The 26,923-nt window shown below is 38.7% G+C and overlaps 1 protein-coding gene across 1 annotated transcript in view; it reads left to right on the forward strand.

The window, feature by feature from the left end:
• Positions 1-16,183, forward strand: part of LOC128998041 (pyruvate kinase-like) — a 62,944-nt gene extending 46,761 nt beyond the window's left edge. Inside the window, exon 11 of the transcript XR_008491180.1 lies at positions 15,893-16,183. The gene's annotated coding sequence lies outside the window, so the exon portion shown is untranslated. The remainder of the gene's footprint in view (positions 1-15,892) is intronic.
• Positions 16,184-26,923: the final 10,740 nt, after the last annotated feature.

The following is a 26,923-nucleotide window of genomic DNA, read 5'->3' on the forward strand; positions in this document are numbered from 1 at the left end:
GCCTATATCAATAGAATACACACCATATAATTTGTTGAAACGGTGGAAGTAGATTTTAACAGCAGTTTAAGGTATTAGCCTTGAAATCACTGAAACACTAATATAAACTACTCAAACCAGTACCTACTCTGCAAAGGCTATCCAGCAACTAATTGGCCCAGCACACCTTGGCCTCAACCTAGGTGTAGGTCAAAGGGCTGTTATCAGTGAGATAACTGTGCATAGCATTTGCTGACCTATCTGTTTGGTTTATTTACTTAGTGATTTTGCCAGAACTAATATTTTTATGCAAATTTGAAGTTAAAACATTTTTAGAAGTGAAATATTTTGTCTTTACATGTCTGTCAAGTACTTTCATTTTAAGCCTAAAAATAGTGGACATTAGTAAACATAAACAAATTCAATTTTAACTGTTATGGACAATAAGTATACATTTAAAAAGGGTGATAGGGTTTTTGCTAAAGTAAAAGGTCATCCTTATTGGCCTGCTGTGATTGAGGGGATTGATGCATCCAACGACAAGGTCAAGGAATATAAAGTTATTTTCTTTGGCAGTAACGAAGTAGGCTTTATCAAGGAAATTGATATCTGTTTGTTTCAAGAAAACAAATCAAAGTATGGTGTTCTTAAGCAAAAAAACTTCAAATTTAATAATGCTTTGAAGGAAGCTGAACAAAGTTTTAATTCTAGCATGAAACTTAGGAAAAATAATACAAAGTCCAGATCTACTAACGACACACACCAAAGTGATACAAGTATGTTACATTCGACCTTTGAAAGCTCCGACACATCATGTACCATAAATAGTCCCACAGAACCCAACCTAAATACAATCACATCGACTCCAAAAGAAGTACAGTAGAGTCCCGCAAACTCGGCACTCGATAACCCGGCAGTCTGGATAACTCGGCCATCACCTGGCTCAGAAAATTAGTGATTTGTTAAGTCCTAGTTAAACATGGACTGAAGCCAGCTCAAGTCAAATCATTCGCAACTCATACCAAGGATTTGTTGTACTATACCTGATGACTTAATACTGACTTTTAATATAAATATAAATAAAAGAGGTGGTTAAAAAGCTTAAAAATTGTATTGTTCTTATTTTTTACCCTTGTTCCTGATAACCCGGCATTTCACAAACTCGGCACCCTTCCAGTCCACATTACGCCGAGTTTACGGGACTCTACTGTACCTCAAAATAAATATAATAATACAATAAATGAAATCGAAGATAAAGGAAATATAACTCTGTCACTACTAGAGTCTAAATGGCTTACGGATGACACAATTAGAATTATCTTTGACATTTTGAATGATTTATTTCACAAGGAAACATTTTTTGTTAATCCTGTCATAGCTTTGGCCATTAAAACCCTTAATGATTATGAAGACATCCTCAAGCCACAAAACCTTGATAAGAAGCGATTTGTGTTTATAGCAGTAAATGACTCATCCAACATTCAACCAATAGGAGGATCAGGAACACATTGGAGCCTTCTGCTGTGGGATGTGCTCCAGAAGGTTTTCTATTACTTTGACTCACTAAAAAATGCTAACCTTCCACATGCAATGACAATAGCTGATAAGATAATGAAAGTCTATGCGCAACGGTCACAAACGTCACATCGCCGCAGCAATCAAACTTAGCAGATTGTGGAATCCACATGCTACTGTCTGCGGAGCTCATAGCCAACAGACTCCAGAATGCGCCAACTTCATTATCACTTATAGTACTTGAACAGACCCTACCTAAAGTATTTTCTGAATCACAAATTTTATGTGAAAGAGCAAAACTGGCATTAATTACCCATAATAATTCATTTATGCATCTAAACAAGAACATATTACTCGATCTTTTGTTTGATGGGTTAGGTACAAAAAATAAAGAAAATACATCAAGTTCACATAATGGTAATACGGATTCAAAGAAGATTAAACTACCCAAAGCTCAACTAACAAAGAATTTCAATAACAATTAAAAAAAGAAGATGATTCACAACATAACAGCGCAGAATAACTCACCTGAATTAAAACCTCAATTGCCAAATCATCAAAATCAAGACAATAGTAAAATAAAAATATCTGTGTATTCAGATAGCCAAGGAAGAAATATTGGTCCTAAGATTGAACAAATAACCCTGAAAAATTTCGGGTGGTAGGATCAGTAATGCCAAATGCAGGGCTTATACAAGTCGCTGAAACTGCATTGCATTGTAAAGAAGAAATCATTACCATCATTGGAGGAACAAATGACACACTACGGCATGATCTATCCGGAATATTTTCCTCCTTAGAAGAAAGATTAAAAAAATTAAGTCTAACTAAACCAGTTATAATAACCTCTATACCCCACAGACATGACCTATCAAACACACATCCGATGCATAATGATATAGTTTTGGCTAACCACTATATCAGAGAATTAGGAGCTCGACTGGAATCGGTACATGTGGTGGACCTTGATAACCTCAGGAGATACCACTTTACGAATCATGGCCTCCATTTAAACAATACAGGAAAAAACGTACTGGTTCGCCTTATCACTAACAAAATTAAAAAAATAATGAACTGTCAGGCTGATATTGATAAAGAAAATCATCTTGAAAAACCTAGAATCTATGTAACGGACAGGCACATGTCAAAGATAATAGAAGAGTATAGGAGTGATCGGACCGTAGCTTTTGCACATAGCATCTCGGCTGACTTCTGTGATTCCCGCCATATGTCTGCTGGTGTGGCAGTTGTTTTCAAAGACTATTTTGGCAAACCAAGTCCATCCCAATGCCTTAGTCACCACTTAGCCCTACAAAACACCCAAGGGACCTCAATAGCCTTATAACAAAGAACCGTTATTATGGCAAACCTAACAACTGGGACTATGACACGGCCTTTCACCAACTGAAAAACGACTTCAAAAGAAGAGGGTTTCACCATCTAATATGCTCACCAGTCGGATGTGTGCGAGATAAAATTAAACTGGAAAAATTTACTTCAAACATTGTCGACTTTCAACGTGAAACCGAGGCAGATGTTACTATTGTGTCCTATCATCAAGACTCCCACAGAGAATTGAGAAACGGCTTGTCTCATACAGAATTTCTCCACAAAATGACAAATTTATTGCACATGAAGACACAACTAGTGAGCATAGCGGCACTAGAATATATTGGTGATGAGTCCCTGACAATACCAACTTGTCATAATCTACCTGCTTCAAAAACACAGCCACCTGACTCAACCACAGTGGTTAGAGCCCAACCTGCTGCATCCCCGGTGTCTGATGAAATGAGGGAATAAAATACATAAAATACTTTATTAATAATTGATGTAATAAAAAGGAAAGATATTAAAACATTAACACTTCAAACTGTGAACATATTAGGACAACAACATAATAATATAATCAAGCAGCTGATATTAAAAGACACATTAAAAAGATATTTGATTATATAGCATTAAACAAAGCAATACTATATAAAATCTTCAACATTCCCCCTTAATCAAACATCCTTTTTTTTATTTAATCTGAGTCTTTAAGTCCCAAGTCCGTCACAAAGTGATTAACACAAACACGCCACAGGACCCCCCCCTCTGGGCACCCCTGGTTAACACGTTCACTTACACCATTTTGCTCTGGAGTGTGAGGTATAGTGGTCTCATGAATAATGCCATTTAAACGTAGAAAATCTGCAAATTGTTTGTTAACATACTCACCCTTGCCACTATCAGTTCTCAAGCGCTTAATTTTAAAGCCAGTTTGATTTTCTACTTCCATTTTGAAGTCTTTGAACTTGCTTAAAACTTCATTTTTGTGTTTAAGTAAATAGCCAAAAGTTTTTCTTGAGAAATCATCGGTGAATGTTAAAAGATAAAGAGATCCACCCCAACTTTTAACTGACATAGGTCCACATAAGTCTGAATGAATTAGCTCAAGTAATGAAGTAGCTCTGATACTTTGACCTTTAGGAAAAGATTTTCTTGCTATCTTACCTTCAATACATGTGGTACTAGTATTCTTCTTTTCTGATTTTGAATAATTTACTCCATTAACTAAACCATTTCTTAGTAAATCCATTCCTTATGACTTAGATGGCCTAATCTACGGTGCAACGTACCTTTGGTTGCAACTGTAAGAGCAGCTGATGAATTATCTTCTTTGAATTCATAGTGACCATTCAACTCTGTTGGCTCAATTAAGTTTAGTTTATATACACCACCGTCATTCACAGCAGAAATGTCACTATTTCCCTCTATTCGACAGTCATTTTCTGAATAAATTCTGCACGAATCTTTGTCAAAAACTACTATTTTACCTTTTTCTGTAATTTTATTTACAGACAACAAATTAGTAGCAAGTTCTGGTATGTATAAAACATCCTTAACAGTAACTTTATTAGAATTTTCTATATAAAGTTCAATATCACCAACACAATTACTTGTAAGTTTTGCATTATTGGCCACCAAAACTTCCTTCTTTTCAAACTTACCATTTTTCCCCATTTGATTACTCATATGAGTTGTACAACCTGAATCAATTACCCAATCATTATGATCAACTTTGGATTCATAAGATTTTATATTTTCAGTATGGAAAACAGTTGTAAGCAACAGATTGTCATTTTCTTTGTGTTTCCCAACATAATTTGCCTTAGATCTGTGCTGAGAATTATTGCCAAGATTAGGACAGTTAGGCTTAATATGTCCAGGTTGATTACAAAGATGACAAATAATTTTCTTCTGCGGTCTAAACTTACCTTTTGAATCTTTCAACTTCTCAATTTTCTTGACATAAGAATGTTTAGTTGCCAAAGCTGATTCACTTCCAGTTGAAGTATTTTCAGACCTCCTAAAATCCTCTTGTAAGAGACGAGTTTTAACAAACTCACTTGAGACAGTTGCTTGAGTAACTTCAATACCCATAATAAGCGGTTCATATTCTGAAGGTAAACCACCCAGAAGTAACATTGCAACTTCTTCATCATCAACAATGTGATTTATGTCTGCTAACTGTTGAACTAAGGACAAAGTTCCATTTACATAGTCTGCCATTGTGCTAAAATCTTCCAATTTAGTTCTAAGTAAACGTCTTAAAAGACTAAGTCTTCTAACCAAACTTTTGTTTTCAAAAGCATTCTGGAGATTATCCCAAGCTTCTTTAGCAGTGTTAGCATTCCTAACATAAGGATAACAAGTAGGCAAAACATTTAAACAAATTTTTGCAAGAGCCTTTTGATCCCTGTTTTTATCTTTAATTTCAGTATCATCAGATACACAATCCCAAAGTCCATTAAGGCCATTTTCATAGAAAACTTCCAATTGTTATAATTTAAAACACCCTCTAGACGTTCAACATTACTATTTCCTCCAATTATAATATTTGTCATACTAGACAATCCTATATTACTTGAGGTAGGTGTAAAAGTATGAGTTGTATTAGTGTTTTCTTGTGTAGTTTCCATTTTAGGTCAAACAACAACAAAATTCAGTTTAAGAAATTGGGTAACAAAATATGTTTCATAAGCCTAGAAATCTTACCAAACACAATCAGTCCAGAATTCTTCATTTTAATGTAGTTTTATACATATTCAAAATGAATTATATCAAACACGTCTTCTGGGCCCGTAACCTGATGAAATGAGGGAATAAATACATAAAATACTTTATTAATAATTGATGTAATAAAAAGAAAAGATATTAAAACATTAACACTTCAAACTGTGAACATATTAGGACAACAACATAATAATATAATCAAGCAGCTGATATTAAAAGACACATTAAAAAGATATTTGATTATATAGCATTAAACAAAGCAATACACTATATAAAATCTTCAACAGTGTCGACAACTGAGAAATTGTCCAGCCCCCAGGCAACTCCAACCAAGTCAACTGTAGTCACCATTGAGGGAGGGAGCAGTTCTACATCAGCTTCACCAACATCAGCTTCTGTAGTGTCCAGTGAAAGTGCTAATGGTCATTCTAGTGAGTCCCACAGTAGTAATGATGGGATTAGTCTACCCGTGCCCTCTTTAAACTGCTCTCCAAAGATAACTCAGGTCACATAGCTAAAACTTTAAAATTCAAAGATACAACAATTTTCCATCAAAATATCCAAGGCTTAGCCTCAAAATTAGAGTCCTTTCAAATTGTTCTTGATGAAATAAACCCCGATATAATAGTTTTAACAGAACACAAAATAAAATTGCAGGAAATTGATCGTTTGAACATTGAACATTACAAGCTCAACTCTTATTTTTGCCGTACAAGTTCTAATTGGGGAGGAGTTGTAATTTTAAGTAAAGAGCACTTAATTTGGTCACGGGTGGCTATTCCCAATCAGGAATGTATTCTGGAAGAGAAGCAGTTTGAGTGTTGTGCTACAATTTTTGTAATTGATAAGATAAGGTTAAATTTGTCTTGTTAGGTGTATACAGATCCCCAAAGAGCAATGTCAATGTGTTTTTGGATAGGCTTGAGAGTATTATCAACTCTTTTGTTTCCAAAAATTTGAAAAATACACATTTAATAGTTGCAGGTGATATTAATATCGATGTACTGGAAACTGACAACAATCGAGCAAAAACACACTTTGCAGGTTGAAAAACATTTTAAGGAGTTTTGATATGAGTTGTGCTGTAAATTTTCCAACCTGAGTTTTTAATGGATCAACTTCAGCAATAGATAACTTTCTTACAAACTTTAAAAAGATTAAATTAAGGCAAGCGGTGTAACTACATTACTGTCAGATCATGACGGTCAAATTCTCCAAATTTTAAATTCACAAACTAAACAATGTAATACACTGTACTGATTATATAATTGACAATAGGAGACAATTTAGTAAAGAAAATAAAGAATTGTTTAAAAATTACCTAGAAGCTGAAAATTGGCAGACAGTTATTTTTTCTCCAGTTGATAAAAAATGTGATGTTTTTTTCAAACTTTAAACCAATTAAGAGAGTTATACCTGATTCCAATTTTTTCTAATTTAAAAAGTAATAGTTCATGATGAACACTATCAAACGCCTTCGATAAATCCATGAACACTCCCAACACGTGCTCACCCTTGTCAATTGACTCAATGACTGATTCGACAAAGCTAACAATGGCTGTAATAGTGGACTTTTCTTTCCTAAATCCGTGTTGGATGTCTTCTAGGATTGAATTTTCTTCTAAGAACACAGTTAATTGATTAGAAACAATTTTCTCGTAAATTTTAGATATTGGTGATAGCAAAGATATTGGTCGGTAATTACCAATATCTGTAGCCTCATTAGATTTAGGAATTGGTATTACTTTAGCAATTTTTAAATTGTCTGGAAAAATGCCACTAACAAAAGAGGAGTTGATTAAATGAGAGAGAATTTTACTTAGCTGCTTTCTTACAAATTTTATGACTGACATTGGAATCCCGTCATGGCTGGAGGATAGTTTGTTTTCAAAATAATTTTTAATTTTTTCAATTTCATCTTTATTAGTGTCACGAAAAAAGAATTGATTTTGAATATTGACACAGGTTGAGCCGGTTGGAAATAGTTGTTCACGGATATCTCTGGAAGTCTGTTGGCTACAAGAAGGGGACACATTAATAGGCCTGTCCTTCACAACATTGATAAAATAAGAATTGAATAAATTACTAATTTCAAGAGGATCTGTAACTCTTTTGTTTCCATTTACTAAAAATATATTATTTGTGCAATTAACTGAACTTTTCCTGGTTTCTGAGTTTATAATATCCCAAGTAGTTTTAATTACATTTTTGGATTTCTTAATCTTGCTATCATAAAACTGTTTTTTTACTACAATCAGTTTTTTTCTATAGATTTTATTCCTTAATCTACCTAATTTTGCCAAATTTAAGTCATTATTGAAACGAGCGTGTTTATTTATTTGAATAATCTGTTTTTTCTCTTCCCTTAAACTGTCATTTATCCAAGATTTTCTTGTAGTTCTTAATTTCATTGTTCTTTTTGGGAATGATAAGTCAAAGTAGTATAAGAGCAGTCGTTTTCATAGTAAAACAAGACTATATGGTTTTCAACATCATGAAAACTTTCTTCCGTATGCATTTTCCCATCAATAGCCACACCTAATCTATCTAACAGTAGTTATTTATTATTTTTATGTTAATAATGGTTCAAACAACTTTAAATGCTGCTTCTGATAAGGCAAGCTCTTACATGAAAAAAATTTGATTTTAGTTCCAAGCAGGGGCCCTATTTTTGAAATGGTTGACTGTTGAGTTGAGTGTCGAGTCATTCGATTTCTAATCGTTTCGTATTTTTGAAACGATTGACGGTCGACTTATCCAACCAAAACTACTCACCACCTACTGAGCTGTTGAGTGGATGGTTGACTGCACTTTCTTCTTCCTCTTTCGGTAAAAAATTGCTCTTTTTGAGTCAACGCCATATTGTTATTGCTTTAATTTATTAATTGCGATTTAGAGGTTATGTATTTGTTGTCAATGTATTAGTACCCAATACTTTATGCGATTGTTTTCTGTAGAATAATTGCATTTTATTTTATTTACTGTGTCAATACTAGACTATTTAATCAAGGGTTTTATCCTTGTTGGTATGTTTGAAATAGACTAGGCATACTAATTGAACTTATTATAAGATAATTATTGATATTAGACCTATGATTTAAGGTATTAAAGATTGTGGTCGAGAGAAACAATATCATAGTTTGTTTCAATACCATTCACCTAATAAAGGGATCAAATTAATTTAAGTTACGATATGCTTTCAGTGCAATGGCAAGTAGCCGCTTTAGCCTAAATAAAAACACAATTAAAAATAACATAAAACAAACCAATGAAGGAAACTAAAATCTGTTGATGTGTTCCGAAATAGAGACAAAGAAAGCAAATAATAATAACTCAATAATAACTCAATAACTCGTTTATTGAACCAAGTAGACACAATTACATGTATAGGTTAGGTCAAAATAATATAATATGCATTGGAATTGAACTTAAAATAATAAAATTAACTTAAACATACTTTTTAAAAATCGATCTGTCTAAAGGAAAATTAAGATAAATAAGATTCTAGCCGTCAGTCAGGAAGTCACGGACGCTGTAGTAGCATTTATTTAATAGAAAAGATTTTAACTTTCTTTTGAATTTCAGATGGTCTGACTCTGCCTTTAGATGCGTTGGAAGGTGGTTAAAGATATTTACTGCATTGTAACGGAGATTTTTTTGAAAAAAGGTTGTACAGTGGACAGGGACTGGAAGATTATAAGATGTTCTTAAATTGTAAGCATGGTTATGGGAATTGTTGAACTTGTCGATGTTTTGTTTTAGGAATGACAAGGTTTTGTAGATGTAAAGTGATGGAAACGTTAAGATGTTTGCAGTTTGAAAAAATGGTTTGCAGGTTTGTCGTCTTTTTAAAGAAAATATAGCCCTAATTGCCCGCTTCTGCAATCGGAATAGAAATAAGGTCCACTTATTCTCATACCCCCATATGGGCAAGGCATAGGTAAGATGTGGGAAAATAAGGCCATAATAGGCGGAAAGTAGGACTTCAGATTTCGTCGAATTTGCAAGGGTGCGGATGGCAAATATTCCTGAACTAACTTTTTTTATTACGTGGTCAATATGATGGTAAAATTTTAACTTGTCGTCTAAAAACAATCCGAGAAATCTAGTGCAACTAATTGGGTGGACAGGATACTCATCTAGATGAAAGCTAAACGATGAGGAAGAACGATCAGAGATGTGGAAATTAAGAAGATGCGTTTTAAGGGAATTGACAGAGAGCAGATTGTCGTCAAACCACTGAGCTAAACTGTTGGCCTCTGCAAATGTTAATTGTTCTATGGATTCCACAGTGGGGCCGGACAATGCGAGAGACGTGTCGTCGGCATAAAGGAAAGCCCTGGCCGATTGGATTCCAGTGTGGAGATCGTTCACAAACAACAGAAACAGAGTAGGGCCAAGAATAGAACCCTGGGGCACACCACTCAATGTAGGACGTTCGGGTGAGTTATATTGTCGTAGTAATCCATGTTCATCAACGGACGACACCCTTACGCATTGCCTCCTTCCCTTCAAATAAGAGCAGAACCACTCTAGAGCCAAGCCTCTGATTCCAATATTTTTCATTTTCTCAAGTAGGAGGTCATGATTTACTGAGTCGAAAGCCTTGCTCAGATCAAAGAACAGGCCAGCAGAACAGTTCCCCTCATCAAGTGCACTCACGATGTCATCAATGAGAGCAAACATCGCACTGGTGGTAGATTTATTTTTTACAAAGCCATGTTGGGATTCACTAATTATTTCATGTTTTTCTAGAAATTTTGTTAGGCGCAATAATACTACTTTTTCAAAAACTTTAGAAATAGCTGTCAAAATGGATATAGGCCGATAGTTGTTGAGATCTTTAGAGTCACCTTTTTTAAATACTGGTCTGACTATTGCAAGCTTTAGGGAGTCGGGAAAACAACCAGAAGAAAAGGAAAAATTTATCAGGTGGCTGATGGGTTCTGCCAGTAAGTCAGTGATATTCTTTAACATTCTAACTGATATTTCATCGACTCCAGCTGAGTTTTTGTTTTTCAGCGTTGCTATTACTTCTTTTATTTCTTTCTCAGATGTAGGGTGGAAGAAAAAAGATTCCTTTGGCTGTTCAGCTACGGGTTTTCTACATGTTTTTACTGATTTATCATTGTGCTTCACAAAGTAGTCATTGAATTTGTTGGCAATGTTTAAGGGGTCGTGGGTCAGTTCTCCATCAATGTCTCTAATACACATATCATCAAATTTATTATTCTTTATTGGCCTTCTGCTGTTAATAATTTGCCAAATCACTTTTGATTTATTATCAGCTGACTGGATTTTGCGCAATATCTCATTCGATTTTTCTTCTTTTATAACAGAACGATAGCGACATTTTAGCCTTCTGTAATACTCACGCATGAAATGAGTTGACTCTAGATCCTTTGTTCTGTGATAAAGACTGCATAGCTCACTCCTAATATTCAAAGCTTGAGGGCTAAGGGTAGTTTTCCTAATTTTTTTATTTATGATCTTCTTTGTCAATTTTGGGAAAGATATGTCGAAATAGTATTTTACTTTGTCAATGAATAAATTGTATTTTAGATTCATGTCGTCTGAACTGAATACATCTAGCCAAGTTTCATTAGAAAGGTGGAATCTGAAAACGTTTAAGTTTGCCTCATCAAACCTCCTACTAACCCTGTATCTGATTTCATTAATGTTTTCAGGGGGAGAAGTTTTTATGGAGATCACTTGTGCGTGGTGGTCTGACAAAGTGGTAACCATGACTGAGCCTTTTGCCTCCACGTCGTTAGTGAAGATAGGGTCTATTAAGGACCTAGAGCCCAAGGCTTCTCTTGTATATGATTTGATCACGTTATCTAAGTTAAAACATTTCATTAATGAGGCAAGTCTTTGACTTTCAAATTTTTCTTTAGAGAGATCAATGTTAAGATCTCCCATGATAACTACTTTTGCATGTTTATGGACGTATTTGTTTAGACATTCTAAAATCGTGTCAAAAAACTCATTATAATAATTATTTGGAGGCCTGTAGCATGCAATAATCAACATTTTTTCTTTGTCGGCTAGATCCACAGAAACCGCAGCCAGCTCACAGATTCCCTCAATCGGCTCACACTCTAATGCTTGACATTTTATATTGGGCCGGCTCCAGATACCAACTCCACCCCCCTTCTTTGTGGATCTGCAAAATGCAGATTGACACTTATAGCCTTCCAAACAGAGGTTTTGAAGATGACTTTCTTTGAGAGAGTGTTCTGTAAAACAGATGAAATCGGGGCTTACTTCTTCCAGAAAGATTTCTGTTTCATTTAACTTGCTGAAGAGGCCTCTTATATTCTGGTGAGCTAGCTTTAGGGACACCGGCTTGCATTTAACACCCGCTTGAGATAGTGTGCCCAAGGGACCTCTGGGGGTTTCTGGGCTATTCCTAAAAAATTACTGTTGATGAATGTGCGATTGTGTTGGGACTTTTCTTTAGAGGATCCTTTATGAACAACGCTCGGCTTATCTAAAGTGTTCAGAATTACACTTGCTACAGGGGTTATTGAAACTACGTTGATGGGCATTACGGATGAAGTGGGGGATGATCTATTTATAGCGGCATGTAGAACGTTACACAATCGTAACTTTCCTTCTTGGTTAAAATGAAGTCCATGTCTGGTATAATGATTGCGCTGAAACGATTCAAGACAAACAAAGGATGTATTTTTGTGTTGACTAGCAAGTTTTTTTAGAAGGAGATTGACTCTAGAAATTTCTGGATTTAGGGATGGATGATCGTACCTAAACGGGACTCCAACCAGGACCACCCTCGGCCCCGACAACGAACCCAGGGAATCACCCAGCCCAACTGTGAAATCAGTACAGCGTCCGTTTATAAAGTTATTTGTGCCTCCTATTAGAATAACAGTGTCATCTTTACTCATAGTAGTTGCTTCGGATATCGCACTTTTTAGAATTTCATCGTACTTAGCATTAGGTTTTACCAAGCCAAACACATTTACATTTTCTTTTTCCTTTATTTTCATTCCTAGCATACCAGAAATGAACCTACCATGGCTGTCACTGATAATCTTCACACACGTCTTATTGTAATTAATACTAGGATTTGTTTTTTTGTTTTCTTTACTAGGATTGGTGCACAGGGGTTTCACAGGATTATTTTTACAGTTACCATTAGGAACAGTTTTTTTCTTTTCCCTACAGGATTTTGGATCAGGTTTGTGCTTTAAGGGCAAAGTGGTGCTCTCAGGGTTTGAGGGGTCATCAGAGGAGGGCAAGGAGTCAAGAACTGAAAATGTATTCTTGGTAGGAACGTCTATGCGTTGTAACTTTGGAAGGGTCTTATGCATTTTACCATTTTTCTTTTTGACAACCATCCACTCCCTCCCATTTACCTTCTTAAAACTTAGACATAGGGGTTTGGATTTTTTAGAAACAATATTCTGACTGACAGCTTCTACAATGGGAGATAATGCTACATTGATATCAGGCAGAGAATCTTTGTCACTTGCTATGTGAATGAAAAATAACTGGTTGTACCAGTTTACAAAACTGGGGTGATTTTTTAAGCAGAATCCAAAAAGGATTACTTTAGCATTCAATATTACATTCAAACCACACTCAAAATGGTTGTTTTGCCTCTGGCAGCGCACTGAGTGAAAGTTGTTTTTATTAATGCCTAATTTATCTGACAGAAGCAAGGCATGTTTAAGATTGAAATCGTCCAAGGAGTCTAAATGGTAAGCTACTTTATCAACAATGTTTACAAACAAAAGACTCCAGTGTGAGCCCCTACCAGAAGTAGTAGATGTAGCATCATCTATACTCCAGTCTATGTTCTCGTTGTTATTGATACAAAAGAATGCATACGCAAAGGATGAAAACTTTAGATCCTTTAACTGTTGATTTACAGTGTCAGAGGATTCATGTTTTAGTAGTTCGCTAGTAGCTGGACCCACAAAAAGTGCTCTAGCGGAGACAGCTGCATTGCATTCACCAAAGGATGAAAAGTATGACTGAATAATTGAGTCATCCAGCCATTTGTCTGCTGTTATTGTCTTAAGTCGAGTTTGTAAACTTTTTAGTTCACAAGCCATCGTTTGTTTTTCTCCAATAGCATCAGCAAGCTTAAGAGATAATTGCCTTAAAGACTTATCTTTATCAATTAAAATAGGATTCGATGCATTATTTACGTTAGCAACACTTAAACTAGGTATAGGTACATTGTTGCTATTTATAGTATTTTTTAACAATTCATTTTCTTGACTGACTCTTTCAAGCGAAGTTTGCAATTTTACAATCTTACTCTTATAAACACCAATGTCCCTACTCATAGCCTCATTTTCCTCAACAACGGTGTCCTGGATGTGTAAAGACTCGTTCATCTCAGCTCGTCTTACATTATTAAGGTTCTCCAAGCAACCATTTAAATTGGATATTTCACAAGTTAGATCCTCATTTTGAGAGATTAGATCAATGTTTTTTTCTGAAAGGCCATCTATAGTTTTAACTAACTGCCCAACATTGTTAATCAATACACTTAATTCAAGATCTGGATTGTTTATTGTGAGCGAGTTTAACTGAGAAGCTATAGAGATTAGAGAACTTTCAGTTACTGAGTCAAGATTACAACTAGAAAAACAACTGCTTTCAAAAATATTCATCTTCTAATCGTCTTAATTAAGTTACAATTCCAAGCTCAACCTTACCAAGGTAGATTTCAGACTATAAATAACTTAAATTATCATACACAAAGGTTAGTTGGATTATAACATGTATTTTACAATAAAAAAACAGTACAGTATATTAAAAAGAAAGTTGGATGAATGTCATAAATGAAAGTAAAAAACATTCTTCACTATTGGTGAGCATCAATCTGCAGCGATAGAGAAGGTTGACTACTTCAGCGAACGATCCTTCGGCTCTGGATATTATGAGTGAGCCTTCAAACAGAGCTACGCAATCCGTGTGGCGGTACTGGCCGGCGTGTAGAGCCGCAGTCCTTGAAGGCGCTCGGTGGTCAGGGGTAGCGGGACGGCAGGCGGAAGTTGGGCAGAGTGGGTTAGTTTTCCCGACCAGTGGTGGCGGTTGGCAATCCTGCGACGTCTGCGCGGAAAAGATGCGCACAGGTCACGAACAAGTTGCCTCGTCCTGACAGTCTGTAGCCCAAGTTAGTGAAGCAAGACACAAACAATCCACATGTAGACTTACGGGAAATTCCAAGTTAACAGAAATGAAGTCCAGTTGGATGCGATGTTAAAACACTGAGCATACACTACATAGTAGACATAATTTAAGAGTAAAAGTGCTTTAACTGAAGAGCGATCCTCACCACCAACATGACAAGCAGACCAGGTCTACCAACTCTATCCTAAAAATAATGTATTTAGGATATGCCAAAACTTATAATTAGCTACACCCTAAAACAAACATCCATAGTAAATTTTATTTTTAATACTTAAGTTTATATAAGTTAAGGTACTTTTGCAATCACTAAGATTAAGCAAGACATAACCTCAATCTCTCAAGAACGGAGTTGGAGTTGACAGTTTACCTCAGTGTCTCGAAATATGGTAGATTGAGATTAAATATGGTCTTTTTGGAAGACTTTCTGATGTGGAAGGCCTCCAGCGTTTCTCAAAATACGGTGCCAAATTGTTGGGCATGGACATCACTTACTCTGCAAATTTCTCCATGACCGCCTTACCCACCAGCAAGCAATCGAAGACGAAACAAAGGTCATCCTTGAGTTTGGCCTAGCCATTCTTGACCCCTTGATTTACACATTTCTGTGTCTGGAAGGAGTTCAGTGTTGCGTTGGTCTCCTCTATATTTTGGAGCCGGCTTTGGTTAAGAGAAATTCCTGACCCAGGAGCACCATACCCAAGCTCTCCAACTGCAGCATAGGTGTAAGGGGTTCCTCCGACATTCCTTCATCAGACTTGAAGGCTTGCTTGCGCCAGTGGGGGAGGGTTTGATGTCCTCTTCCCCAGCAAAGGTACCAACATTGTTTTTCAAGTCATCGTAGGGGGTGAACTAGAGACATGTCCTCCCTCTGAAGCACCGCCACTTTTGACTGCTTGCCAAGCAAGCCCTCCATGCTTCCTGTAGTTGATTATCTCACTTTCACCACAAATTATTTGTGAGGATAATGTTAATACATGAGCCAAAAAAGCCAATCAAGTTATTAATCCCAAAAGCTGTTTGATTGAATTATTCTATAGAAAATGTTTTTAATATATATCTTGTACTGTGACATGTTTTACCGTTAACATTTAGGATAGTATAGGCAACTTTCTAGCTAGCCTATCTATAGTGAGTTTTACTATACTAATGTGAGATGTATTGGTAGCTTGCCCTACTGACGTGGATGGGATTATTGTCATCATTGAGTCTGCACAGCAATACGTGCCTGAACACTGCATCGAATGGGGCATTGAAATTACCGAGAGGCAGTTCCCAGGCATTCGCTTCTACAACTTGCCCAGACAACTCGATACATTCTGTGAAAATTGATTGTAAGATGGTAAAAAAAACATGCCTACCAGGTTTTTAGTAAAAAAATCTTTGTTTTTGTTATCGATAGGCCTAGTAATTTTTACCCTCGAGTTGTTCATTAATAAATTACTGGTTACGTAGATTGTTATTTATGTTAATTTTAATTTATATTAGTTTTAAAAATAATGTTTACCTACTTGATTGTTTTTCAATCGTTGTTATACTTTGTATAAGTAAATTTTATACTTTTTGTTGACATGGTTTTTTAATGTATTGGCCTACTTTAAACACAATTATCACCAGTGCTTGGTTTGTAAAACATGAGGTGCCGGAACTTCAACCTATTTAACCCTCCAACTGGCACATAGAAAAGTCTGTAGTGGCAAGGCCATTTTAGTGATTTTGCAGACATATTTTTGAAAATTCATATAAATTGAACTAATAAAGTAAACCATATGAACCATATACTTGAATTGTTCGTAAAATAATGAAAAATCTGAAAATGGTAAAACTGCAAGTAGTTGGAAGAATAATTTTTGAAACAAAGAGAAAAAAACAAAAAAAATTGTTTTTTCAAATTTGAAAATTTGAAAGCAAAACTGTGCTGCAAATGCAGAAATTTTTTTATATGAAATCCAAGATATACAAAATGTTAGCAATTTATTTCTGTACATAAAAAAGTAAAAACATTCAATTTATAACTTTTTTTGGCTGAGTTATGGCCAAAAAACTAAAAAAACGGTGAAATTCCCATAACCTTGTGAACAGGTGAAGAAGATAAATTGCACGTAAACAACAAGTGATGACGTTGGTACAGGTTGTGCAACATACGGCAACAAAAGTCCACTATGCACAGAATTTCATGGGCTATCAGATGGTATATGTCATTATAACAAAAGTTATAAATTTCGTTGAAACATATGTGAATTACTACCGCGACTATAATAGTCGCGCTGCCAGTTCAAATACACGTAAAAAGGTGGCTGAGGTATTATTTTTCTATTTGAGTTATTTATAAAGATATCGATATAATTTATATATCTCAATATAGAAAATGAACTGCCGGATGCAGTGGTACCACCCGCTGTTCCGTAGAGTAAAAATACCCCTTGCTATTATTTGTTGAAAATATCCATTTTCGGTAGTTTTGTGATGCTTACATAGAGAAACTGACTTCGCGTGAAATTTTCTTCCACTTTATCACTAAGTTATATTGATCCATCAGTGTTATAAAGGTTATTTATGTGATAAAATGAAAGTTTAGAACCTCGTCTTTCGATTGGTATACAATTTATGTAAGTTAGCGATCGTTTTTAACTGTTTATATGCAATTTAAAATAACCTTGCAAAATGCAACTATTATAGTCGCTGCCACTAGAGACACTGACTACCGCGACTATTATAGTCGCTGTGCCAGTTGAAGGGTTAATGTAATTAGTACCTACTAATGGCAATGTTTTTATCTTTCCGAAAGAGAGGTACCGGAACGCTGTTCCGCCGCAAATCAAGCACTGATTATTACTGTAATGAAAGTGTGTGGGTACACGAAGTAAGTATTGAGTTGCACTTACTAGTTATTGAGTTGTTCATAGTTTAGAGTAAGATCAAAAAAGTAAAAATTAAAGACATATTTTTTTATATATATTTTTTACAGATAAAAGTAAGGTCTGATCTTACACTCTATTTATGCCTAGTTTTTCCCTATATGTTTTATTAGGGAAAGTATTCTGTTAAACAGAAACTGGGTAAACATTTTACCTTTGATAAATTTATAGTTAGAATTTAACTAGTTAAACAAGTTTACAATAATTAAACATACTTCAAAGAAATAAAAAATACTAAAATTACTTTATCTATTTCATACGACTCGAGTGCCCCTCAAAGATTCTTTTATATGTTTTTCATAGAACAATTTTGGTTGTAAGAATATCAATTTTGAAATTTAAAATAAAAAATTGGTTCTTAACATAATTAATTCTTAAAACTGGTAGTTTAGAGTCAATAACTGCATTAATACTAGTTTTTAATCACAGGAATAATCAAGTTCAAGCTCTAAAGAGCCCTTTACAGTCTGATAAATATAAGTGAAGCTGAATATTCAGAGAGACTAAAAAGTCCACTACTGATTAACCATTTGAATTTCATATTGATTATTCAGTCATTTAATCATGCCTATTTTTATCATGTTTCCCTTCATTTTATGAACAGAAATATACAAACTATATTATTACAAGTTTTTGTTGTTGAATAGATCCACTGTTGCCAAGTTGTGCCACGCACTCAGTCTTTGCCCGACAGCCGACCTGTGCGTTTCGAGCATCCTCTTGTTTTGTCAAGAAATTGCCTTAAAGTGTGCTTATAATTCGAAACAGGCCAGTAACAAAGATATGCAAGGCATCTCACTCCATTCTACACTCATCCTTCACTCATATTTAGGTAAAAATACGCTCATAGGTGGCGTCCCCATCTCAAATGAATAATTAATACGGAAGATTGTATCCTCTTCATTTCCATGTTAATTTTGTTTCATGTATCAAACAATAAGCTGAGCAATATTTTTGATTTTTAGAACTGCTAAACAAATTATTTGGTCATATAAATTTACTGTTAATAACTGTTACGGTGATTATTGATTCAATTTAAATTTATTAATTTTATGTTTATATATTTTTCAAAAAACTGCATCTGGTAGCTGATTGAGCCATTTTAAACACAACTGTGAAGCAAATAATCAAACCATAATAATGTGAATGAATTTTGTGTTCCATACGATATAAAAATATGACAATACTAACCGCGATACCACCAATAACAAATAAATTATTAATTTGTAGTGTTGAACTACAAGTGCCCTACAAGTGGGAAGATAGAGTCGGGGGGGGGGGGGGGGGGGTGCCGACTACACTAGGTGAAAGTCAGCTCACCAGCCAAGAACGACGTGGCAACGTCGCATCCCCTACCTCTTCAAAGGCCAGTTCTATTCTGTAATCTATTGGACTAGTGGCCAGCACTGAAGAAATAAGCGAAATGCATGATTTGAGGTGCATGTCACAAAGAATATATTCAATCCTGTTGACAAACACAAATTTTACTGATTAAAACTTACAATATCAACAACTGAGTACAATGAAAATTGACAAGCTGTGAAATTAAAATATCATCACTGTCTGATAATTGGTAGTCTGCCGTGCAATGAATGCAAAGGTTTGATTGAGTACTTTTTTTTTTTTTTTTTTAGGGAGAGGAGGGAAAATGCTTTTACGCACACAGGTAGCCAGCCTGTAGTGTGAGACTCCTGAAATTATCAGACTACTCACTAAAAAACCCCCTCTACTCTGTTGGACACAGACCTGGAATTGTTTGTCACATTACTTCAAGTCAGGCCAACATGTGACCTAAGCCCTCAGGGCTCGCACCGTTTCTGGCATTTTGATTCTTTATGACCTACACCGCATCCCGGTCAAGGTCGATCTTCTTGGCGCGGAGGATACCCTGGATATAATGTGACACACAGGTCCAATTGTCCTCACCCTCCGTCATAATCGGTATGACCGTGTCCACCGACAGCAGTCCTATTAACTGTTGAGCCTCCAGGCGGGGCCTTTCCCAGCGCTGGCAGTGGAAAAATGTATGTTCCACGTCATCGAGAATGCCTGGGCAGTATATGCAGTCGGGAGACACGGCTTTGCCCATCCTGAACAGGTACGACCGGAAAAAGCCGTGTCCCGTCAGAAATTGGGTAAGGTAAAAGTCCACCTCTCCGTACCGCCGATCAACCCAAGGTTGGACTTGCTGTATCAGTCGCCTGGTCCAGAGTCCCCGTGTCTCCTGTTCCCAGCCCTCCTGCCACAGCTGGTAGGTGCGGGTGCGTTCCTCTGTTCGTGCCTCGTCCTCCCCACGGCGCCGGTAAATTGCCTTTCTCTCCGGCGCCAAAAGTTTGACGGGGATGACTCCAGCAATCACCAGGACGGCGGGCTCGGACACTGTTCGGTAGGCAGATGCTACCCTCAGTGCTGCCTGACGCTGCACTCGGGCGAGCCGCATCCTGTATGCCTCCTTATTTAGTGCGTCTGCCCACACCTCCGCACCGTACAAGAGTACGGACTGGACCGAAGACATTAACAGCCTTCTACGACTGGACCGAGGCCCTCCGACATTGGCCATCAACCGGCTAAGAGAAGAAACCACCCTAGCGGCCTTGTCCGCTGTTCGGAAGATCTGATCCCGCCAGCTAAGCTTGCTGTCTACCATGACCCCAAGATACTTGGCAGAACGAACAGTTTGAACCTCGACGGCTCCCACCCTCAACGGCACGATGGTGTCAATCCGTTTTTTTGTCAAAATCACGATCTCGGTTTTGCTCAGAGCAAGTGAGAGACCGTGGTCTGCCATCCATGCGTTTATGGTACGCATAACTCGGTTTAGTTTTAGCTGAGCCAGCTCAACGCTACGTGCAGCTATCAAAGCTGCAACGTCGTCTGCGTACCCAACCAAGACCGTTTCCTCAGGCATTTCAGACCTCAGAAGGCTGTCATAAGCGACGTTCCAGAGGTCTGGGCCGAGTATGGAACCTTGGGCAGCACCAGAAGTGACACTCATCGTCCGCGGGCCCTCTGCAGTGTCATACGTTAGGAGGCGAAACCGGAGATAATCCTCTATGATGCGCATGAGGTATGCCGGCACGTGGAAGGTGTTCTCCAGAGCGTCCAGCATATCGCACCACCTCGCCGAATTAAATGCATTTCGCACATCGAGCGTTACGAGCAGCACAACCCTGCGAGAGTAGTGGTTAAAATCCTCAGCTCTCATCACTGCTTGCTTCACCTCATCAATCGCATCAATCGTTGATCGCCCCGTCCTGAATCCATACTGACGAGGGGAGAGGTCCCCCGCAGCGACAACGGCTGAATTCAGCCGGGAACGGATCAATTTCTCGAGGACTTTGCCAGCCGTATCCAACATACACAGAGGTCTGTAAGAGGATGGCAGATCTGGGTCTCCCTTGCCCTTCCCAACAAGCACAAGCCTAGCTGTCTTCCAGCACAAGGGGAAAACCCCTTCGACCAGGCAGGCGTTGTACATGCTCAAAAGGATCAAGGGGTTGGTAGTCAAAACCTTCTTGAGGACTTCACCGGGTACCCCATCAGGACCAGGAGCCTTGTTGTTCTTCAGGGATATGACGGCCGCCACCAGCTCTTCAGGGCTGAAAAGTGGGACGTCGTCCACCCTTCCGAAATCCCGCAGTGGTCGCAACGCGTGAGCCGGGAAAAGGGACTCGACTATCCTCTCCATAGTGACCCTGTCCATAACGGAAGGTGGAGAGCGGGTTCCAAGTTTCTTGGTTACAAGTTTGTAACCCAGGCCCCACGGGTTGGAATCAACATCGTCCCTTAATTTATCCCAGCAACTGCGTTTACTCCGATTGATGGCTCGACGAAGATACCTCCTAGCCGCCCTATAAGCATCCGACTTACGCCGTCTGTCTAGGGGTTCTCTAGCCCTGGTAGCAAGTCTTCTGGCTCTCAATGCTGCTCGTCGCAATTCCGCAATCTCGGCAGTCCACCAGTACACAGGACGCTTATTGCACCGGTATCTCCTGCGAGGCATAGATTCATCGCAGGCCGAGACAATCAGTTCCATCGTGGATGCAACTAACGCCTCTGCGTGAGGCACGCCAGTTGCGGGATGAATATCCGGCGTTCTTCGTAGGATGGCTCCATTGAACTTTGCCACGTCCAGTTTTTTAATGTTCCATCGAACGGGCACTTGACGAAACGCTGACACTTGTCTCTGATGACCATCCAGGACGTCAAAAATTATGTACTGGTGGTCACTGCCCGTGTAATCCTCCAGGACTCTCCAGGATCTGATCCTTGGCAAAAGGGACTCAGATGCAAGGGTAATGTCTGGGATCGTCCCCCGCATCCCAGGGCGGCGGAAAGTTGGCGTGTTGCCCTCATTCAGTACAACGAGTCCGGCTCTGGCAGCAAAGTCCAGAATATACTTGCCCCGGGAGTTGGTGAGGGTCATTCCCCACTCGACAGCCCTAGCATTAAAATCCCCACCCACGACGACGTGTCCGGTGGTATCGCGCACGCTCTCTTCTAGGCGGTCTATCTTCTCACGAAAGTCACGGATAGCCTCGTTGGGAGTAAGGTAGACACTGAAGTAAGTGACATCCCTGCACCGAACCCAAACGAAACCTCGGCCATTCGCGTGACCCCGCACTTGTACTTTAGCTGCATTACGAGCCCAGAATGCAGCAGTACCAAGACTATCAGGGAACCATAAAGATGGGTCCCTATCTCGATACTGGTACTGTTCGCTGATTAAGAGAGCGTCGACATCGTGTTCGAGGGCAAACTGACAAAGAAGTGCGTCAGCCGTCCTGGATCGCTCCAGATTGCACTGAAGGATTCTTATCTTCGTGGGAGAGATTTCGCTTGCTGTAGAGCAGTTTTAAATACACTACACTGCCCAGACCCAGCTATATGCTTTACGTGTTTGTCAGCGAGCCCATTTTCTTTGCAAAGGAAACAGGACTCGACTTTGCAGTCCTTACGGATGTGACCAACCTCCCCGCACCGAAGGCAGTTCTTACTTCGGTCGGGTCCCTTGCAGTTTCGGGAGGAATGGCCGAAACAGAGGCATTTAAAACACCTCTTCACTTCCACTCTCCGTCTGAGCCTGCAGTTGACCCAGCCGACTCTCAGATGCTGGAGTGCCAGCACCCTAGTGGCAAGCGCGTCTGCCATTTCGGCGATTGCCATCCGCTGCTGACTCCTATTGGGTTTTGTGAGCCAAACCCTTAGGATGGCCGTTTGCCCGGCAAGCTCGGGTACAGCTTTCTTCAGGGCCTCAACAACGTCACTCTCCGTCGACACACAATCAATGTCTCGAACCTCAATTGATGTCTTGGGCTCAAGAGCACGGACGGTGCCCTGGCCTTCAACAGCTGCCTTCAGTTCGGCAGTAAAAGCAGCCTTGTCTTTCGACTTACCCAGTTCAAGGAGAACGTCCCCTTCCCGGGTTTGTCTAATCGACCGTACAACCGTATCGGTCTGCTCCGGTTTAGCTTTGGCCTTTATTACGCCCAAGACCTCGGCAAAAGATCTCCCCCCTGAGGGTTTGACAAGGATTGCCTCCGTCCTGGGCTTTTTGGGCCGCGACCTTTTCGGAGCAGGGACCGAGCCCGGCCCAGTTTGGGCCACGCCGGTTGGCTGTGCCTTTACTGCCTCATTCTTCATGGAGGCGACCTCCGCCCGCCTCACTTGCCTCTTCTCCTTTTTGGAAAGGCGTTTTTCCCACACAGCCTCAGGTGTCTCCACCACTGACCCCTTTCGGGAACTTCCCTGAAGGGGGGTCGTGGGTTGCTGTGCCTGTCGGCGCCTCGCTGGAGCTGCAGCTACGTCCGAAAAGGATCTGGACACAGCAGACGAGAGGTCCGTCTGAGTCGCCTTGGCCTTAACCGTGGTCTTTTTGGTCTGGACGCCTTCTTCTCTTTTTGGAGGACTCTCCGATGTGGAAGGCCTCCGACGTTCTTAGAGGGCAGCGGTCTTTCATCGGGCAGGGACACCACCTTTTCGGCAATCTTTTCCATGGTCGCCTTGCTTACCAGACGGCAGGCAAAGACAAAGCCAAGGTCATCCTCTAGTTTGGCCATTCCATTTTTGACCACTTGATTTACGGCTCTCTGGGTCCGGAAGGTGTCCAGCATAGCCTTAATGGTCTTTTCCATGTCACGGAGCCGGGTTTCAATGTTACTATCTGCGTCAAGATATTCCTGACGCAGAAGCACAATCTCAGAGCTTTCCGACCGCGACGTCGCTGTGAGGGTTTCCTTCGGCATCCCTACAGCATCTACATCGCCAACATTTTCTGTACCGTTCCCAGCTCCACTTCCCGAAGGAGATCCTAACGGGGGAATCGTAGAGCACTTGAAAGGTGCAGGTGGCGGAGATGTCCTCACGTTTTTCGGTGGTGGCGACCTCTTAAGTTTGGAGCTTCGGACAAAAGGGCTCTGCTCCACTTCAAACGAATTTACTTGCTCATTTGAGCTCCTCTTCAATGATGTGTTTGGGGTATTTTTATCAAAACTCATCGTGTTTTCTCCAGCGCATCGTGCGGCAAGGAGCGGCCCGGAATCAGTCAGGAACGGGTATACCCTCGGGGACAAAAACCCCTACCCCGGTTCCCCGGGGCCCGACCTCCGTTTGCCCAGCACCGGATACCTGACGTGCCGGGGGTCGCCCGTCGCAATGCAGAGCCCGACCTCTGCATCCATGCCGCACTCCCTGACCAAGGACCGAAGTGGCTGGTTTCTCACGACCCACTGAGAATACCCATCGGCAGTGCAGAGCACACATCAACCCCTGCAACACAACAGGGGCACTCCCAGGGACTCCCAGTGAGTTCGTCGGTCACCCTTTTAGTCGCCTCTTACGACAAGCCCGAGAAGGCTGCGGTACTATTCTTGATTGAGTACTGTCATAGACTTAACTAATAACTATAAAACAGATTGGGAAGCTTGCTATCCCAAACAAAATTAAGGAGGCAGTGCGCTATGAATATTTAAAAGATAAGAACTGTACCATATATTTTAACACATTCCCTATTAAAGTTTTATGTAAAAATGTCCAAGTAGAATTTATTGTTAAGGACATAATTTGCCGGGTCATCAGAATCAGGGCTGCTTTGTAGTGGTGTGCAACAATTCAAAAGAAATATGAGTCAGGTACGTAGGTTGATGTGTTGTAACCCATTGTATGAACATAATTTGTACACATATACCACCTTGGAGTAATTGGCTCCTCAGCATATCTTCACAGCAGCACTACTGCTAATCCCTCGCCTGTATAAACATGTTTGATCCTGAGAGAAGTCAGTAGGTAGCTTTTTGATAGTTCGAAACTGAGCCAAGCTGTTCTTGGTCATTGGTCTTTTTAAAAATTATACTGGCTTATCTTAGTGTCTTAGTCAAAGATAAAAACAAACAGATTATCCACACCATTCTACACTCATCATGCATTCATATTTAGCTTAAAATCTCAAAGTGCATTGCTGTCTTAGTGAGGTGATTAAGTCATAAAGTCCCCCAAGTTAATCATGTATTCATGTTTTATATTATAGGTTTAAATTGTGTTAGGTAAAATGTATTTTACTATTTTTTTGTTTGCTTTGTAATAAGTTATTTGGCTTCCATTGATTCTGACACTTGTTTTTGGATCTCTCAATGTGTGACCTTTTACAAGATCAAACTACAGCATGGTTCTTGACCTGACCAATTTAGGGGTTCAATCATGGACCAGGCCTAAACTCATTTCCACAACCAGCTATATATGAACAAAAAAATGTAAAGTGACAGTGGTAGAAGTATCTACACTCTTATCTTGCAAGATAGCTGTAATAGTCCTTTAGTTAAGGATGGCACATGGAAAAAGTGTAAAAATAGTACTTTGCGCCATGAATGCAAGGAACGGAACTGGCTGGTGTACTCCCCTCATGACATTGCTTGACTTGTGCACAGATTTAACTCATCAGGTCCTTAGGCCCCGTCCTAGCTGAACGACGAAAAATTTGTGTATTTCACACACGTGGATAAGTATGAGAGCGTCCTAGTTGAGCAACCGACGGCGTCGGACGACCAACCAAAGACAAACATGTTTGTCTTAAAAGTTAAATGTTGAAACCCACCAAATTCCCACATGTCCTTAAAAATCTCATTTTTAGCATACCTGTCCAGCATAGGTTACGATTTCTTCTTAAGGTAAGCATAGATTATAGAACTGTCCAGCAGCACGAGCTTACGTCTTTTCTCAACCGATAACATGGTAACATTGGATAATTTTAAGAATGGATCAAAAGTAAACATAAATCACTATCGACCAATCACCTTACTCTCAAACATATCAAAAATATTTCAAAAGGTTATGTGTGATAACCTAAGTAGATTTCTTGAAAATAATTCTTTCTTTCATAATTACCAATTTGGCTTAAGAAAAACATGACCACTCTAACAGCTCTTTCAAATTTTGTTAATAAACCCCCTTGGCCTTGGATCAATCACAGCATGCAGCTGGTGTTCTCTGTGATTTGTCTAAGGCATTTGACTGTGTCAATCATAAACTTTTAATTCACAAAAAAAAATTAGTAAAATTGGAATAACAGGTAACATTCTAAATAGTTTAGATCACATTTGGCAAACCGTAAACAAAGAACTCTCATCATAAAAAAAGGGAATAAAGTACTATTCAGACTGGATAAATATAGAATATGGAATTCCTCAAGGCTCAATTCTGGGGCCTTTGTTATTCATCATCTATATCAATGACTTGCCACAAAAAAATCGGTACTTCACATTAATCGTAACATTCATTATTATCGATGATTTTTTCCTCGATATATCGATGATTTTTTCCTCGATATATCGATGTTTTTGTTTTCCGATCCATTACAAATTGACAACAACTAACTGATCTTGTTTAGGCTAAAAAAATAGTTTGTTATATGGATTAATGAAACTGTTTTAAGCTAACCTAACATAACCAACCAAACTTGCTGTACCATTTAAAAAATTTTGTTTGGGTCCGAATATAAAAAGCAAGTTATAAACACGGAATTTTTAAATGTTACAGCAAGTTTGGTTAGTTATGTTAGGTTATTATTTTTAGAACAGTTTCATTTCATTAATGTTTGTTGATACTGAATGTAGTGCCTAACTACTTACCTGTATATAAATCTTTATTTAACAGATGATATTTATTTGTTTACTAATTCATTCAATTATTATTGTTTACTTTATCTTTTTACTAAATATACATATTTTTACTCTTGTCTAGCATTTGTGAATTTACAACTTCATATGGTGACCCCGACGTGATTCGAA

Source organism: Macrosteles quadrilineatus, unplaced genomic scaffold (genome assembly GCF_028750875.1).
Source record: "Macrosteles quadrilineatus isolate MER2022 unplaced genomic scaffold, UCM_ALF_1.0 Scaffold_7__1_contigs__length_78375512, whole genome shotgun sequence".
In the NCBI taxonomy this organism is placed as follows: domain Eukaryota; kingdom Metazoa; phylum Arthropoda; class Insecta; order Hemiptera; family Cicadellidae; genus Macrosteles; species Macrosteles quadrilineatus.